We start from the raw sequence: 18,928 nt of genomic DNA on the forward strand, positions 1-18,928 counted from the left end.
CTTTACATGTTCGTGTTTTCATGTTCTTTGTATAAATACCCAGAAGTAGAATAGCTAGATCATATGGCAGTTTTATCCTTAGTTTTTTGAGGAATCTCCATACTCTTATCCATAGTGGCTGTACCTGTTTACATTCCCACCAACAGTGTATGAGGGCTCTCTTTCTGCCACATCCTCTTCAACAGTTGCTTTTTCTTGTCTTATAATTTATAACCATTTTGACAGGCATGAGGTGACATCTCATTGTAGTTTTGATTTGTATTTCCCTAATGATAAGTGATGTTGAACATCTTTTCCTGTGCCTGTTGACTATCTGTATGTCCTTTTTGGAAAAAAGTCTATCCAGATACTTTGCCCATTTTTCAGTTGGGTTGTTTGTTACTTTGATGTTGAGTTGTATGAGGTCTTTGTATATTTTGGATATTAACCCCTTATCAGATATATGGTTTGTAAATATCTTCTTTCAATTGTTGGGTTATCTTATAATTTTGTTGTTGGTTTCCTTTGCTGTGCTGAAGTTTTTTAGTTTGATGCAGTCTCACTTGTTTATTTTTTCTTTTGTTTCCCTTGCCTGATGAGACATGCTATTCGAAAAGATACTTATAAGACCAATGTAGAAGAGTGTACGGCCTAAATTTTCTTCTAGAATTTTTATGGCTTCAGGTCTTACATTCAAATCTCTAACCCATTTTGAGTTAATTTTTACATACAGTGTAAGATAATGGTCTACTTTCATTCTTTTACAAGTGACTGGCAAACAAAAGTAAAACTGGCAAAAGTCAACAGCAAGGAAAAAATATTAAAAGCAGCAAGGCAGAAGAAAATAACCTACAAAGGAACCTCTAGCAAGCTTTAAGTGGGTTTATTAGAAGAAACCTTACAGGCTAGGAGATTGGAATGATAAATTCAAAATACTGGAAGACAAAGCCTTTCAGCCAAGAATACTCAATCCAGTGAAACTTTCCTTCAGATATGATGGAGAAATAAAAGCTTTCCCAGATATACAAAAGCTGAGGGGGTTTATCACCACTAGACCTCCCCTACAAGAAATGATTAAATATGCCATGACACTGGAAACAGAAAGGCAAAGGTCTAAAAAGCTTTGAGCTTGGAGATAAGTAGACAGACAAAATCAGGAAACTGCACCTCTATACAGAACAGAGAAGCAAATAGGGAATTATAACTTATAAGATAAAGGGAAGGAAAGCATCAAAAATAACTATAAACACTTCAACTTAGTCAAAAAATCACAACACAGAACACAATAATTTATGACAACAATAACTCAGAAGGGTAAGAGGAAATGGATGGAACGTGCTAAAGCTACTGGAGATAAGAGGCTATGAGAAAATGGACTATCTCCTCTACGAGATCTTTTATGCAGACCTCACAGTAATCACTAAACAAAAAATCAGAGCAGAGCCCCAATTCATAAAGAAGAGAAAACCTCCACATAAAACCAACCAAAATGAAATGGCTGTCAGAAATACAAAGGAAGAGAAAAAATGGAAATATAGAACAACCCAAAAACAAGAGATAAAAAGACAATATTAAATCCTCATATATCAATAATCGCTCTAAATGTAAATGAATTGAATTCTCCAATAAAAAGACACAGCATGGCTGGATGGGTTGAAAACCAAGACCCAACAATATGTTCCCTCCAGGAAATACATCTCAGCTCTAAAGACAAATGTAGGCTTAGAGTGAAGGCATGGAAAATCATACTCCAAGCAAATGGCAAACAAAAAAAAGGGAACTTTTGTTGCCATACTTATATCAGACAAAGAAGATTTCAAGTTAAAAAAAGAGAGAGACAAAGAGGGACAACATATAATGATAAAAGGGACATTCCATGAAGAGGACATAATACTATGAATACATATGCAGCTAACATAGGGGCACCAAAGTATATAAGCAACTATTAAGAGATCTAAAGGGAGAATTTAACAGCTACCTGATAATAGTAGGGGACTGAAACACCCCAGTTCCATCAATGGACAAATCATGGAGACAAAAGGTCGACAAAAAAATAGTGGATTTAAGTGAAACACTTGATCAGATGGAAGTAATAGATATATATAGACCATTCCATCCAGAAGCAGCAGAATACACATTCTTCTCAAGCGCACATGAATCATTCTAAAAGACCACATTATGGGAAAGAAGGCAAGCCTCAATAAATTTAAGAAGATTAAAATCATCTCAAGCATCTTTTCCAACCACAATGCTGTGAAACTTGAAATCAACTACAAAAAAAAAAAAAAAAGCTAGGGACGTCTGAAATATGTGGAGACTCAACAACATGATACTGAACAACCACTGGATCAATGAAGTAATCAAAGGAGAAATTAAAAAAATACCTGAAGATAAGTGCAATTAAAAATACAACAGACCAACTCTTATGGGATACAGCAAAACGTGGTTATTAGGGGGAAATTCATAGCAATACAGGCCCACATCAACAAACAAGAAAAACTCAAATAAGTAATCTGAAACTGTACCTCACAGAACTAGAAAAAGAACAAAGCCCAAAATTAGCAGAAGGAGGGGAATAATAAACATTAGAGCAAAAATAAACGAAATAGAGACTACAAATGGTAGAAAGGATTAATGAAACTAAGAGCTGGTTCTTTGATAATATAAAGAAAATTGACAAAACCTTAGCCAGATTCACCAAGAAAAAAAGATAGAAGGATCAAATAAATAAAATTAGAAATGAAAGAGGAGAAATTACATTGGATACCACAGAAATACAAAGGATTATAAGAAAATACTATGAAAAACTATATTCCCACAAACTGGATAATCTAGAAGTTGTGGATAAATTCTTATACTCATACAACCTCCTAAAACTGAATCAAGAAGAAATAGAGAATGTGAATAGAGCAATCACAAGTAAAGAGATCAAAACATCCCAAAAAACAAAAGTCCAGGACCAGATGTCTTTCATGTAGAATTCTATCAAACATCCAAAGAAGAGATAATACCCATTCTTCTCAAACTATTCCAAAAAATTGAAGAATACGGAGTGTTCCTAACTCATTCTATGAGGCCAACATTACCCTTATACCAATAGCAGACAAGAACAATGCAAAAAAGGAAAATTAGAGGCCAATATCGCTGATGAACATAGATACAAAAATTCTCAACAAAATACTGGCAAACAAAATACAGCAATACATTAAAAGGATCATACATGATGATCCTGTGGGATTTATTCCAGGGACGCAGGGATGGTTCAGCATCCACAAATCAATAAATGTTATACACTACAATAACAAAATGAGGAATAAGAATCACATGATCATCTCAATAGATGCAGAGAAAGCATTCGACGAGATCCAACATCCATTTATGATAAAGACTCTCAATAAAATAAGTATAGCAGGAAAGTACCTCAACATAATAAAGGCTATATAAGTCTAATCCACAGCCAACATTATACTTACTGGTGAAAAACTGAAAGTCATCCCTCTGAGAACAAAAACAAGACAAGGGTGCCCACTCTCACCACTCCTATTCAACATAGTACTGGAGGTTTTGGCAGGAGGCAAGAAAAAGTAGTAAAAGGAATCCAAATTCGAAAGGAAGAAGTGAAACTCTTGCTGTTTGCAGATGATATGATTCTATATGTAGAAAACCCTAAATAATCCATCAGAAAACAATGAGAAGTAATCAACAAACACAGCAAAGATGCAGGGTACAAAATCAACTGACAAAAATTAGTTACATTCTATACACTAACAATGAACCAGCAGAAAAAGTATTCAAGAATACAATCCCATATACAATTGCAACAAAAATAAAAAAAATCTAGGAATAAACTCAACCAAAGAGGTGAAAGACCTATACACTGGAAACTATAAGATATTATTGAAAAAAATTTAAAAAGATATAAAGAAATAGAAAGATATTCCATGCTTATGAGTTGGAAGAATAAATGTAGTTAAAATATCCATATGACCTAAAGTAATCTACCGATTCAATGTAATCCCAATCAGAATCCCAATGGCATTCTTCATGGAAATAGAACAAAGAATCCTAAAATTTATATGGAACAAGAAAAGACCCCAAATAGCTAAAGCAATCCTGAGAAAAAAGCAGAGTTGGAGACATCACAATCTCTGACTTTAAAGTATACTACAAAGCTATAGTAATCAAAACAGCATGGTACTAGTGCAAAAACAGACACACAGATCAATGGAACAGAATTGAAAGCGCAGAAGCAAAATCACACATCTATGGACAGTTACTCTTAGACAAAGGAGCTAAGAATATACAATGAAGAAAGGAAAGTCTTGTCAATAAATGGTGTTGGGAAAACTGGAGAGCCACATGCAAAAGAATGAAAGTAGACCATTATCTTGCATCATACACAAAAATTAACTCAAAATGGCTTAACGATTTACATATAAGACCTGAAACCATAAAAGTCCTAGAAGAAAATGTAGGCAGTACACTATTTGACATTGGTCTTAGCAGCATCTTTTCGAATACCATGTCTACTCAAGCAAGGGAAACAAAAGAAAAAAATAACAAATGAGACTACATCAGATTAAAAACTTCTGCAAGGCAAAGGAAACCGTGAACAAAATGAATAGACAACCCACCAACTGGGAGAAAATTTTTCTAAATCAAATATCTGACAAGGGATTAATTTCCAAAATATATAAAGAACTCAAATACCCCAACAACAACAACAAGCAAAACAACCTGATCAAAATATGGGCAGAGGATTTGAACAGACTTTTTTACAAAGAAGATATACAGATGACCAACAGACACAAGAAAAGTTGTTCAACGTCACTCATTATTAGGGAAACGTAAATCAAAATTACAATGAGATATCACCTTATAGTGGTCAGAATGGCTATAATTATGAAGATAGAAAAAAACAAATGTTGGAGAGGATGTGGAGACAAGGGAACCCTCATGTGCCGCTGGTGGGAATGCAAACTGGTGTAGTCACTATGGAAAACAGTATGGAGATTCCTCGAAATATTACAAGTAGAAATGCCATATGATCCAGCTATCCCACGACTGCATATTTATCCAAAGAATGTGAAATCAATGATCCAAAGAGATCTATGCCCCACTATGCTCATTGCATTATTCACAATAGCCAAGAGATGGAATCAGCACAAGTGCCCTTCCACAGACGAATGGATAAAGAAGATGTGGTGTATGTATATATATATATATATATATATATACATACACACATACAATGGAATACTAATCAGCCATAAAAAGGAGAAAATCGTCGCATTTGCAACCATCTAGATGGTACTTGAGACTATCATGTTAAGCGAAATAAACCAGACAGAAGAAAAGGAAAATACTCCGTGATTTCACTCATATATGGGAGGTTAACAAATACATGGATAAAGAGAACAGATTAGTGGTTACTGGGGGGGAAGTGGGCTGGGGGTGGGTGAAAGGGATAAAGAGGCCCCTAGGTATGGTGATGGACAAAATTTTGACTACTGGTGGTGAGCACGATGAAGTCTATTTAGAAATTGATAAATAATAGTGTACACCCCAAATTACACAGTGTTATGAACCATTATGATCTCAATAAAATAATTGAAATAAAAGGTTATAATCTACAAATAAAACCTATTAGGCTATCAGCCAATTTCTAGACAGAAAATCTACAGGCTGGGAGATAGTGGAATGACATATTAAATGTTTTGAAAGAAAAATTTTGCCAGACAAGGATACTCCATCTGACAGACTTTTTGTCATATATTAAGGTGAAATAAAGATTTTCCCAAACAAATGAAAGCTAAAGGAGCTTATCACCACTAGATCTGCCTTAAATATGCTGAATGGAGTATTTCAAGCTACAGTAAAAGATGCTAAGTAGTAACTTGCAAATATACAACACACTAGTAGAGATAATTGTACAGTCAGATTATAAACTCTACTTCTATAATGTGATGATATGTTAACCACTTAACTACAGTATAAAGATTAAAGTAAGAGAGTACTAAAAATAGCAATAGCTATACAATTTACTGATGAATACACTATATAAAAATAGATAAATCGTGACTTCAAAAACATGAAAGGGTGGAAAAGGTAGATCTTTTGTATGTGATTATAGTTAGGTTGCTCTTGGCTTAAAATAAACTGTTTAATCAATTCGATGTTTAATGTAGGTCTCATGACAACCACAAAACAAAAATCTATGGTGTATTTGCAAAAGATAACGAGAGAAGAATCAGAGCATACCAGAATAGAACATCAAAATTCACAAAAGTAGGCAGAAATGGAGTAAGCAATGATCAATGGAAATGCACAACAGCCAGAAAGAAATTAATAAGATGGCATTCATAAGTGCTTACATATCAATAATTACTCTAAGTATAAATGAATCACATTCATCAATCAAAAGGCATCAAGAGGCAGGGTGAATTTATAAAGAAGACCCCACTATAGGTTACCTACCACAGACTCATTTTAGCTTTAGATAAATATATATGTTCAGAGTAAAAGAGTGAATAAAGATATTCTATGCAAGTGAAAACCAAAAGACAACAGGGGAAGTTATACATCTATAAGACAAAATAGACTTTAAGCCAAAAATGGTAACAAGAGAAATATGTTATTATGTAATGAGAAAAAGTTCAATTCATCAGGGATATATAACAATTTTAAATATATAAATACCTAAAGTATTAAGCAAATACTAACGTATCTGAAGGGAGAAATAGACAACAGTATAAGAACAGTAATGGATTTCAAACTCCATTTTCAGCAATTGATAGATCACCCAGATAGTAAATGAACAAGGAAATATTAGACTTGAATCAAACATTAGATCAAATGGACCTAACAGATGTAAAGAACATTTTATTCAACCACAGCAGATACACATTCTTCTTAAGTGAACAGTAATATTGTCCAGGATAGAACATATGATAATCCACAAAACAAATCTTAAAAATCTAAGAAGACTGATTATGCTAAGAATCCATTCCAACCACAATGGAGTAAAACTAGAAATCAACAACAAAAGGAAAGCAGGAAAATTTACAACTATGTGCAAATTAAACAACACACTCCTGTACAAACAGTGGATCAAAGAAGAAACCAAAAGTGAAATCAAAATATCTCGGTGCAGCGGCTATGGAAAACAGTATGGAGAGTCCTCAAAAAATCAACGATAGAACTACCATATGATCCAGCTATTCCACTGTTGGGTATTTATCCAAAGAACTTGAAAACACCAATTTGCAAAGGTACATGCACCCCTGTGTTCATTGCAGCATTATTCACAATAGCTAAGACTTGGAAGCAACCTAAGTGCCCATCAAGGGACGAATGGATAAAGAAGCTGTGGTATATATACACAATGGAATACTACTCAGCCATAAGAAACGATGAAATCCAGCCATTTGTGACAACATGGATGGACATTGAGGGTATAATGCAAAGTGAAATAAGTCAGAGGGAGAAGGTCAAATACCGTATGATTTCCTTCACTAAGTAGTAGATAATAACAACAATAAACAAACACATAGGGACAGAGATTGGATTGGTGGTTACCAGAGGGGAAGGGGGGAGGGAGGAGGGTGAAAGGGATAATTCGGTACATGTGTGTGGTGATGGGTTGTAATTAGTATTTTGGTGGTGAACATGATGTAGTCCATGCAGAAATGGAAGTACAATGATGTACACCTGAAAGTTTTACAATGTTATAAACCAATGTTACTGCAATAAACAAAATCTTACTTTTCATATAAAAAAAAAATCAAAATATCTCAAAACAGTTGAAAATAGAAACATAAAACAATAAAACCTATAGGATATTGTCAAGGAAGTTCTAAAGGAATTTTATATTAATAAACGCTTATGTTTATAAAATAGAACGATCTCAAATGAATATTATATTTTACACATCAGTAAATAAGAAGAAAGAACAACCTAAGCCCAAAGTCAGCCTAAGAAAGGAAATAAAGATCAAAGGAGAAATAAAAAAGAGATCAGAAAAGATGAACAAAACTGAGTTCTGGTTTTCAGAGAAGATAAATTAAATTGACAATCCATTAACTAGACTCAGAAAAAAGATAAAAGATTGAAAAATAATATCAAAGACGAAAGAGGAGACATTATGATTGATATAGAAATACATAGGATTATAAGAGAGTACTATGAATGCCAACAAATTAGATAACCTAGAAGAAATGTATAAATTTCTAGAAATACACAACCTACAAGACTAAATCAGGAAGAAATAGAAAATCTGAACAGAGCAATACAGATTAAAGTATTTAAATCAGTTATCAGAAACATTTCAACACAGAAAACTCCAGTATCAGAGAGCGTCACTGGAGAATTCTAGTAAATATTTAAACAGGGTTAACACCAATCCTTCTGAAAGTCTTCACAAAGAATTGAGAAGAGAACACTTCCAAATTCATTCTACAAGGCCAGCATTACCCTGACACCAAAGCCCAATAAGAAAACACTACAAGAAAAGAAAACCATAAAACAATATCCCTGATGAATATAGATGCAAAAATTCTCAAACATGTTAGCAGATCTAATTGAACAACACATTTAAAGGATCATGCACCTTTTCAAAGGGATTTATCTTTGGGATACAAGGATGGTTAAACATATGCAAATGTAAAATTGTAACACATCAGACTAATAGATGAAAAATAAAAATCAAATGATCATCTCAATAGATGCAGAAAAAAAAATCTGACCAAATAATACCCGCTTACATAATAAACAATCTCAACAAATTGGGTATAGTAGGAACATACCTCATCATAAAAAGGTCATGCATAACAAACTCACAGCTAACATTATACTCAATAGAGATAAGTGGAAAGCTTTTCCTGTAAGATCAGAAACTAGACAAGAGTTCCCACTCTTACTAGTCCTATTCAACATAGCACTGGAAGCTATGGTTAAAACAATCAAGCAAGACAAATAAATAAAAAATATCCAAATGGAAAAAAGTATAATTATCATTATTTGCAGATGATATGATCTCATATTTAGTAAATACTAAAGACTAAACCAAAAAACAAAGGGAACTAATCATCAATATCAGTGATGTTGCAGGATATAAAGTCAACATACAGAAATTAGTTGCATCTTAATACGGTAATTATAAAATACTTGAAAAACACAGAAAATTTTCTCATGCACAATAGCATCAAAACCCATAAGATGCTTAGGAATAAATTTAACCAAAGATGTGAATAATGTGTATAACAAAAACTACACTAGTTTTTTGAAAAAAACATTAACAATACAAAAACAAATCGATGTATGTGGATCAGAAGAATTGATATTGTTAAAATGTCCATACAACCCAAAGCTATCTATAGATTTAATGTGATCCTTATCAATATTTCAATGACATTTTTCACAGAAATAGAAAAAAAAAATCCCCAAATTTCTATGGAACCTCAAAAGAACCCAAAAAGCCAAAATAATTTTGAGAAATAATAATAAATCTAGAGACATTAGACTTTCTGATTTAAGCTATACTACAAAGCTATCATAATTAAAACTGTATGCTACTGACACATAAGTAGACACATAGAACCTTGGACAGAATATAGAGCTCAGTAATCAACCCTGGCATATGCATTCAACTAATATTTGACGAGGGAGCCGAGAATACTTAATGGAGAAAGATTAATCTCTTTAACAAATGATATTGAAATAAATGAATAACCACATGCAGAAAAATGAAAGTGGACACATCTTTTTCCACTCACAAATATCAACTTGAAATGGATTAAGCACTTGAATATTAAACTTAACAAGGTAAACATCATACCAAAAATCATAGGAAGAAACACTTAGACCATGAAATTGGCAATTATTTTTTAGATTTGACACCAAATGCACAAAAAACAAAAGCAAAAATCAACAAATGGGATTACATGAAACATAGAATTCTCTGCACAGCAAAAGTAACAATCAAAAGCTGAAAAGACAAACTACAGAATGAGAGAAATATTTGCAAACCATATATCCAATATAAAGATAATATCCAAAATAAATAAAGAATGCATACAACTCAATAACAAAAAAATCCAACATTCTGATTAAAAAATGGGGAGAGGAACCAAGAGACATTTTTCTAAAGAAGACATCAAGTGGTGAACAGGTACAGGAAAAGGCGTTCAACATCACTAATCATCAGGGAAATGCAAATTAAAACTACAATGAAATATTTCCTCACACCTGTTAAATGGCTATCATCAAGAAGACAAGAGATAAGTGCCGGTGAGAATATGGAGAAAAGGGAACTCTTGCATGCTCTTGGTGGGGATATAAAATTAGTTCAACCTCTATCGAAATCAATATGCAGCTTCCTTAAAAATTTAAAAATAGATCTACCATATGATCCAGCAATCCAACTTCTGGGTATACCCAAATGAAATAAAAACAGAATTTCAAAGAGATATGTATATTCCCATGCTTATTGTAGCATTATTTACAGTAGCCAAGATATCGAAACAATCTAAGTTCCCATCAATCTACATGCCGTTCATCAATGGATGAATGAATAAGATGTTGTGTATACATACAATGGAATATTATTCAGTCATGAGAAAGGAGGAATCCCTGTCCCTTGGAAAAACATAGATGGGCCTTGAGCAAATTATGCTACGTGAGATGCCAGTCAAAGAAAGAAAATTACTGCATGAAATCACTTATATATGGAATTTAAAAAAACAAAACTGATAAAAACAGAGAATAAAATGATGGCAAGCAAGGGATGGGAGATGGAAGGATAGGGTAGATATTGTTTAAGGATACAAACTTGCAATGAGTAATAAATAAGTACAAGAAATCTAATACACAATAGAGTAAATATAGAAAATAATATTGTATTAAAATCATCAAACTAGCTAAGAGAATAGATATTAATTATTCCAAGCACTAAAGAAATAATAATTATGTGACATGATAGAGATGCTAATTATTGCTACAATGGCAATCGTATTTCAATATATAAATGTATCAAAATAGCATGTACACCTTAAATTTACATGTTAATGTCAAATATATTTCAATAACAGAAGATTATATATATACATATATCATGTATATGTATAAATCACATCATTGATATATAAATAGATACAGAGATAATGGAATATTATTCAGTCATGTGAAGGTAAGAAGTCCTGTCATTTGTAGCAATATGGATGGACTTTGAGGGCATTATGCTATGTGAAATAAATGAGACAGAGAAAGACACACTCTGTATGATATCACTTATTTGTGGAATCCAAAAAAACCAAACTCATAGAAACATAGAGTAGAATGGTGGTTAACAGGGGCTGGAGGGTGGGGAAATTGGTTAGATATTGATAAAGGGTAAACACTTGAAACTAGAAGATGAATAAGTTCTGGAGATCTAATGCACAGCATAATGATTATAGTCAACAATACTGTAGTAAATACATCAATTTTGCTAAGAGACTGGATCTTAAGTGTTCTCACCACAAAAACAAATAATTATTTGACTTGACAGAGGTGTTAACTAACATTAAAATATTAACTATATTACAATATATGTTTATCAAACCAACATGTTGTACACTTTAAACTTACACGATGTTATATGGTGTATATATTTCAATAAAAATGTTGCAAGGAAAATTACATTTGCTAATCAGTTGAACTTAAAATAGACAGACTATCCTAGATTACCTAGATGGGTATAAAGTAATCACAAGTGTCCTTAAAAGTGGGAGAGGTAGGCAGAAGTTGATATCAGAGAAATGGCAACATGAGGAAAACTCATTCCAACATTGCTGATTTTGAAGATGGAGGAAAGGAACAAAGGCTCACAGAGTGCAGAGGCCTTTAGCAGGTGGAAAGGCAAGTAAATAATTCTTTTCTATAGATCCCAGAAGGTATGCAGCTCTGTCAGCTCCTTCATTTTTGCCCAATGATACCAATTTCAGACTTCTAATCTACTGAAAACAAGATAATAAGTTGTGTTGTTTTCTTAAATGTAAAGGACTGAATGCTCTAATTAAAAGACATAAGAAGACTAAATGGAGAAAAAGAATCCAAGATTCATATATAGGCTGCCTAAGAGAAACCCACTTAAGATATAAAGACACACATAGACTAAAATTGAAGGATGGAAGATGATATTCCATGCAAATGGAAAGAAAAAGAAATAGCAATATATATCAGGAAAAATAGACATTAAAGCAAAGACTGTAATAAGAGACAAAGAAGAGCATTACAAAATGATAAAAGGATCAATTCAACAAGAAAATATAACACTTGTAAATGTCTATGCACTCAACATAAGCGCACATAAATATATAAAACAAATATTAACAGATATAAATGGAGAAAATGATAGTAATAAAATAACAGCATGATACTTTAACATCTCATTTACATTAATGAATAGATCATCCAGATAGAAAATCAATAAGGAAACACTGGCCTTAAATGACACATTAGACCAGATGGACTTAATAGAAATATACAAAACATTTCATACAGAAACAGCAAAATATACATTCTTCTCAAGTGCATATGAGAAATTTTTCAGGATATATCAACGTTGGCTGCAAAACACGTCTCCATAAATTTAAGAAGATGAAATTACATGAAACATGATATATATCATATCATGCTTTTTAAATACGACAATATGAAATGAAATTAATTACAAGAAGAAAACTGGAAAAATCACAAACAGGTGGAGGCGAAACAAGATGCTTCTAAACAAGCAGGAGGTCGACAAATAAATAAAAGGTGAAATCAAAAATTATCTTGAGAGAAGTGAAAATGGAAACAAACACGACAAAATTTATGGGACACAAGAAGCAGTTCTAAGTAGGAAGTTTATAGCTATACAGGCCTACCTCAATAAACAAGAAAAATCTCAAATAATGATGAAACCTGACGCTGAAAAGAACTAGAAAAAGGAAAATGAACAAAACAAAATTTAGTGGAAGAAAGGAAGTAATAAAGATCAGAATGGAAATAAAATAAATCAAAACTAAAAAGCAATAGAAAAGATCAATGAAACTAAGTACTGGTTCTTTGAAAAGATTAACTAAATCAATAAACTTTTAGCCAGACTCAAGGAAAAAAAGAGAGGCCCCTAATAAATAAAATAAGAAATGAAAAAGGAAAAAGTACAAGTGATAACAGAGAAATAACAAGGAACATAAGAGATTATTATGCACAATTATACATCCACAAAATTGTACAACCTAGAAAAAATGAAAAACTCCTAGAAGCACACAGTCTTCTAAGGCTGAGTCAGGAAGAAATAGAAAATATAAACAGACCTATTGCTAGTAATAAACTTGAATCAGTAATAAAAAACTCCTCACAAATAAAAGTCCAGGACAAGATGGCTTCACAGGTACATTCTACAAAACATTTAAAGGAGAGTCAATAGCTATCTTTTTCAAACTATTCCCAAAAATGGAAGTGGAAGTAACAATTCCAAACTCAGTCTATGAGGTCAACATTACCCTGCTACCCAAACCAGGCAGACATTACAAAAAAAATTACAAGCCAATATCCCTGAGGAACCTAGAGGCAAATATCCTCAACAAAATATTAACAAACCAAATTCAACAAGACATTAAAATGATCATGCACCATCATCAAATGAGATTTATTCCAGGAATACAAGGATGGTTTATTATCCACAAATCAATCAAGTTGATACACCACATTGACAAAACAAGGGTTAAAAATCATATGATCGTCTCAGTAGATGCAGAAAAATCATTTGGCAAGATTCAACATCCATTTCTGACAAAAACTCTCTACAAAGTTGGCACAGAGGGAACATACTTCAACAGAATAATGGCCATATATGACAAAACCACAGTTAACATCATACTTAACAGTGAAAAACTGAAAGCTTTTTCTCTATGATCAGGGAGAAGACAAGTATGCCCTCTCTGACCATTTTTATTCAATGTAGTATTGGAAGCCCTAGCCACAGCAATCAGATAAGAAAGGATCCAAATTGGAAAAGAAGAAGTCTGCCATTATTTGCAGATGACATGAAACCATATATAGAAAACCCTAAAGACTCCACTAAAGAAACTACTAGAACTAATAAATTAATTCTGCAAAACTGCAGGATCTAAAATCAATATACAATGGTGAACAAAATGCAGTCTATACGGAAACTGACATATAATGATGTACACCTGAAATATAGTGATGTACGTCTGAAATATATGCAATATGACCTCCATAAAATAATTTAAAATTCTTGCATTTTTATACACTAAACACAAACTATCAGAAAGAGAAATTTAAAATAGAACACTTTTTACTATTACATTATGGCAATAAAATACCTAGGAATAAATTTAAATAAAGAAGTGAAAGATCCATACTCCGAAAACTATAAGACATTGATGAAAAAAATTAATGAAGACACAAATAAATATGAATATATACCATGCACACTGATGATAAGAACTAATATTGTTAAAATGTCCATACTACCTAAAGCAATCTACAGATTCAATGCAATCCCTATCAAAATACCAATGACATTTTTCACAGAACTAGAATAAATAATCCTAAAAATTTTTATGTAACCACAAAAGACCCTGAATAGTCAAAACAATCTTGAGAAAGAATAAGAAAGTAGAAGCATCACATTCCCTAATTTCAATCTATACTGCAAAGCTATTGTAATCATAGTAATATGGTATTGGCGCAAAAACAGACACAGATAGATGGAACAGAATAAAGAGCCCAGAAATAAACTCATACTTATATGTTCAGTTAATCTATGACAAAGAAAGCAAGTATATAATGGCGGAAAGACAGCCACTGCAATAAATGGTGTAGGGGAAACTGGGCAGCTACATGGAAAAGAATGAAACTGGACCACTTTTGTACATCATATACAAAAATAAACTCAAAATGGATTAAAGATTTAAGTGTAAAACCTGAAAACATAAAATTTTTAGAATAGAACACATGCAGTAAGCTGTTTGACATCAATTTTCTCAATATTTTTTTGTATCTGTCTCCTCAGGGAAGGGCAATAAAAGCAATAATAAAGAAATGAGACTACATCAAACCAAAATCCCTTTGCATAGTGAAGGAAATAATCAAAAAAAAAAAAAAAAAGGGTACCCCGCTGAATTGAACAAGATATTTGCAAATGCTATATCTAATAAGGGGATAATATCCAAACTATATAAAGAACTCTTACAACTCAATATCGAAACACAACAAACAACCCAATTGAAAAATGGGCAGAGGACTTGAATACACATTTTTTTCCAAAGAAGACATACAGGTGTCCAAGAGACAAGTGAAAACATGCTCAGCATCACTAATCAAATGTAAACAAAAACCACAATGATATATCAAAACTGTCAGAATGGCCAATATCGAAAAGGCAAGAAATAACAAGAGCTGGCAAGGATGTGAAGAAAAGGAAACCCTCATGCACTGTTCATAGGAGTGTAAATTGGTACATCTACTATGAAAAAGAGTATGGATGGTCATTATTAAAAATAGAACTTTATATGATCCAGCAATTCCAATTCTGGGTATTTATCTGAAGAAAATTAAAACACTAATTTAAAATGATATATGGACCCTATCTTCAATGCAGCATTATTTACAATAGCCAAGGTATGGAAACAGCCTGTTTCCATTGATAGATGAATGGATAAAGAAAATGTGGTAGGCATATACATAATAGAACATCACTCAGCCATAAAAAGGAATAAAATTTTGCCATTTGTGACAACATGGATGGACCCAGAGGCTATTATGCCAAGTGAAATTAGTCAGACAAAGACAAATGCCATATGACTTCACTTATATATGAAATCTAGAAAGCAGAACAAAAGAACAAACAAAACAGAAACAGACTCAGGTATTCAGCAAACTAACTGGTGGTTACCAGAAGAAGGGGGAGGTAGAGTGGTTGAAATAGATGAAAGGGTTTAAGAGTTACAAACTTCTACTTATGAAAAAATTCACACAGATGTAATGTATAGCATAGGGAATATAGTCAACAATGTTGTAATAACTTTTTATGGTGACAGATGGTAGCTAGACTTGTCATGGTGATCATTTAAAAATGTATATAAATTTCAAATCACTATGATATATGCCTAAAACTAATATAATATTGTATGCCAACTATACTTCAATAAAAATGTATTGGTGAAAGCAAGCACTCTTGTCTTTTCCTGATCATAGATGAAAATCTTTCAATCTTTCACCTTTGAGTTTTGCATTAATTTTGTCATAGATATAATTTATTAAGTTGCAATATATTTCCTATATTTTTTGAGGATTTTTATAATGAAAGAATGTTGTATTTTGTAATTTTTTAAATATTAGACAAGGGAGCTGAGAATACTAATTGAAGGAAGAAATACTCTTTTCAACCAACGGTGTTGGGAAAACTGGACATCCACATGCAGAAAAATGAAATACAGGCTCCTATATTAAACCACTTACAAAATTAAGTCAAAACAGATTCAAGACTTAAATATAGCCCAAGAACTATGAAATTCCTAGGAAAAAAAAAAAACATAGAAAAGGAGCTCCTTGACATTAGACTGTGAAATGATACTTTTTTGTTCATGACACCAAAAGCACAAGAATTGAAGGCAAAAGACAACACATGGACTACATCAATCTTAAAAGCTTCTGAACAGCAAAAGAAACAATCAATAAAATAAAAAGGCAAACTATAAAATTGTAGAAAATACTTGCAAACCATTTATTGGATAAATAGTTAATATCCAATATTTATGGAGTTTATAACAACAACCAAAAAAACTGATTAAAAAATAGGCAGAGGATATGGATAGACATTTTTCTAAAAAAGACATCCAAATTACCAACAGGCATATGAAAACATGCCCAAATCTCTAAGAATCAGGGAAATGCAAATCAAAACCACATGAGCTATCACCTCTCACATTTTAAAAAGGTTATTATTAAAATATAAGAAATAACAACTATTGATGAGGATGTAGGAAAAAGGAAGCCTTGTACAATGTTGGAGAGAATTTAAATTTGTTCAGCTGCTATGAAAAACAGTACAGAGGTTTCTCAAAAAATTAAAAGTAGAACTACTATATGACCCAGCAGTTCCACTTCTGGATATATTATACAAAACAATATTGAAGAGATATCTGCGCACCCATTTCTGTTGCAGCATTATTCACTATAGTCAAGATATGGAAACAACCTAAGTGTCTGTCGACAGATGGAAGGATAAATAATATGTAAAATTATATATATTAAATGGAATATTACTTAGCCTTGGTAAAAGAAAGAAATTCTGCCATTTGTGACAATATGGATGGTCCTTGAGGCAATTATGCTAAATGAGATGTCATACAGAGAAAGACAAATACTATATAATATCACTTATATGTGGAATCTAAAAAAGCAGAACTCAGACAGAAAGAGTAGAATAGTGGTTACTAGGGCCTGGGAAATTGGAGAATTGGAACAATGTTTTTTAAGGGTATAAACTTGTAACTAGTAAATAAGTCCTGGAGATATAATGTACAGTGTAGTGATTATAGTCAATAATTATCTACTATAAACTTCCAACTTGCTAATAGACTACATTTTTATTGTTCTCACCATAAATATGGAGTGATAATTATGTGATGTGATGGAGGTGTTAGGTAACATACAGTGGCAATCATATTGCTAAATAAAAATATATCAGATCAACATGTTGTACACCTCAAATTTACACAGTGTTATATATCGATAAAAAATTAAATGGAGGAGTAGTGATGTCATCATTATGGCAGCATTAAAACATTCCTTTTTCTCTCCCCTTCAATACACAATGAGTAAAACATCCATAACTCAACAAAAGCTACATTTCCCAAACGCCAGGACTCTGGAGAGATCCACAAGCGAGTATATACAAAGACAGATGGATTAGAGCACAAAGAGGAGTCAAACCAAGTAAATAGAAGAGGCAGTACCCACAATCCTGGTCTCCCAACTGTGGTGGCTAAGCCAGTGCCCTCAGTCCCAGAGAAGCCAGCAAAAACACTGGAGTCGTGTCCGTGACTCTAGCCTCTTGGCCAAAGTGGTGCCTGCAGCCACAGGAAATTTAGCAACAGTGGGGGTGGAGTCCCATGATTCTGAACCCCAGGCCATGGCTCAGAGCACATGAGAAGCAGCACAGAAACACACATGACGCTGATCTCCCAATTACAGCAACGTCTGCAGCCACACGGAAACAGGCAACAGCAAAGGCAGATCCCCACAATCCTGACCTTGGTTGTGACTCAGAACCTGGTAGCAGGTGGAAGTGCACACACAAATATGGCTTCCTGACTACAGCAGCATGTGTGGCCATTGGGAATTGGACAACAGAGATGGTGCATCATGAACTCAACTTTCTTTCCACTGGTCCTCTTCCCCACCATGGCAGTGGTTCTTGCAATCCAGGTGACCTCAAGTGCAGCAAGGTTGTCCCACAACCCTGTGTCCCTGGAGAAGGAGCCAGCAACTGCAGCGACACCAGCAACAACAAGGTATCAGTGACTCCTGGAGGCACAGCCAGCAAAGATCAGGGTACCAGCAACACACCTAACACAAGTGGTGGAGGGTGGAAATTGCTAATACTTAAATATAGCCAAAGATAGTTGAGGTAAGAGAAACCAAGAACTGGTGTTATAGCCACCACCTAGTAAAAAACAAAAGGAAGACCTCTAATCACCAAGTACTTGAAGAGTTAGAATCAAAGCAAAGTTGTGCCTAAATAAGAAAAGTGGTGCTACAACAATTGCAGCAGTGGAGGAATAACTCATCAAGCACCACAAAAAGCTATGATAACATGGTATCACAAAAATAAAATGACAATTCTCCAAAAACCAAACATAAAGTCATGGAAGACTGTAATATAACTGATAAT

This window comes from Ceratotherium simum, chromosome 37 (genome assembly GCF_057802395.1).
Source record: "Ceratotherium simum simum isolate JZ-2026a chromosome 37, ASM5780239v1, whole genome shotgun sequence".
Lineage (NCBI taxonomy): Eukaryota > Metazoa > Chordata > Mammalia > Perissodactyla > Rhinocerotidae > Ceratotherium > Ceratotherium simum.